Below are 2,190 nucleotides of genomic sequence, written 5' to 3' on the forward strand. Positions count from 1 at the left end.
CACCCTCCCCTTCCCCTTCTTCCTCCCCTTACCCCACCTCTCTGCAGCTCTTTCTCCACCCCTTTCCTAGTCTGCACTCTAACACCAGCCCTAAGAGAAAAAGAACTGCTGACCCAAGACATGAGTGCTGGATTTTCCCTTCTTCCCTCCTTTGCTCCTTCCCTCTTTCCTTTCTCCCTTCCTTCCAACCTTCTTCTCCGCCTTCTTCTTCCTCTCCTCCTCCTTTCTCTGTCTCTCTCTCCTTTCTTTTTATAAGCATTAGACTAGCTCCTGGCTATCCATGGTAGAGAGCCCTGATAGTTTCAAGCACCACACACTCAAAACATTATTATTATTTTGGCCAGATTTATAGTCTCAAACCTCAGCGTTTGTGTGCTCAATTGTATCCGACTCTTTTCGACCCCATGGACTGTAGCCCGCTAGGCTCCTCTGTCCATGGAATTTTACCAGCAACCATGTCCTTGCATTGGCAGATGGATTCTTTACCCCTGAGCTACTACATGCGGTGAAGTGAGTGAAGTTGCTCCGTCGTGTCCGACTCTGCGACCCCATGGACTGTAGCCTATCACGCTCCTTCGTTCATGAGATTTTCCAGGCAAGGGGAGTACTGGAGTGGGTTGCCATTTCCTTCTCCAGAGGATCTTCCCAACCGCGGAGGCCCTGTTAAACTCCAGTAGAGCTAACCCAACAGACTGGATTAATGGTAACTCTTTCTCCTCCCTCTTTCCTTGCTCACCCCCTAGTGGACGTTCTTATTAATGGCACCTCCTGAAGATAGGCGACTCTAGCTTTTTGCCCCGGAGAAGGCAATGGCACCCCACTCCAGTACTCTTGCTTGGAAAATCCCATGGACGGAGGAGCCTGGTGGGTTGCAGTCCATGGGATCGCGAAGAGTCGGACACGACTGAGCGACTTCACTTTCACTTTTCACTCTCATGCATTGGAGAAGGAAATGGCAACCCACTCCAGTGTTCTTGCCTGGAGAATCCCAGGGACGAGGGAGCCTGGTGGGCTTCCGTCTATGGGGTCGCACAGAGTCGGACACGACTGAAGCGACTTAGCAGCAGCAGCAGCAGCTTTTTGCCCTAGCAGGTATCAGGGCCTACAGGTACCTTTGTATTTCTAGACCTAAGATGTAAAGGAGATAGACTGAATATAAAATTAGGACCCATATGGTGGAAAGCAATGTAAAGGAAGAGTTACTGACATAGTCAGATTAACATTTTTAAAAAGACAGTACAAAAATTGTGTAGCACTCAACACTCCATATTTATCACCTTATTTAACCTTTATAAAGCTTAATATCACTGCTCTCCAATAATTATATTAATATATTACTTCTTTAATATTGTAATTATATTAAATAGTACTGCTTAAAAATTATTATATTTAAGCAGTAATATTAAAACAATAATCCAGTAATTATATTAAATATTACTGCTCTCCAGTGAATGTAATTATTATCCCCAATTTTAAAAGTCTCAGAGAGGTTAAAAAAGTTGCTTTAGTCACAACGGTAGTAAGAGACAGGGCTGGGGTTTTGAACCAGGGTCAGTCAGTTCTGGAAACCATGCTGTTGATAGTTAAGCTGCAATTCTGGAAGGAACCCAGAAGACATGTTGAAGTGGGAACCAACCTGGGAGTTAAAGAAGACCAAGAAGTGCCAGTGCTCCTGCTATATATACCCCAAAGACATGTCTAGACCTGCGTTTCTAAGTCCTTCCTTTTAATTCTCTCAACCCTTGTCCATCCAACCAGGCTTCCAACCACACACATCCCCAGACACTGCTCTTGCCAAGGTCCTTCACTTCACTGAAGCCAAAAGCCAGTTATCTGTCCTCATCTTATTTGATCAATCAGCTCTGGGATTTCACTTCCCTAGTGACTCAGCAGTAAAGAATCCACCTGCCAATGGAGGAAACTCAGGTTTGATCCCAGATTTGGGAAGATCTGCTGGAGGAGGAAATGGCAAGCCATTCCAATATTCTTACCTGGGAAGTCCCATGGACAGAGGACCCTGGTGTGCTACAGTTCATGGGGTCGCAGAGTCAGACGTGACTGACCAATGGTGCACACGTGCACGCCTGAGTTTCCTCCTGCTTCCCTGACTAGTCCTTCTCTACTTCATTTGTTGATTCTCCCTCATCTCTCCAACCACCAGACCTTTGGAGTGCTCCACTGCTCACTGCT

This window comes from Bos indicus x Bos taurus, chromosome 16 (assembly GCF_003369695.1).
Source record: "Bos indicus x Bos taurus breed Angus x Brahman F1 hybrid chromosome 16, Bos_hybrid_MaternalHap_v2.0, whole genome shotgun sequence".
NCBI lineage: Eukaryota > Metazoa > Chordata > Mammalia > Artiodactyla > Bovidae > Bos > Bos indicus x Bos taurus.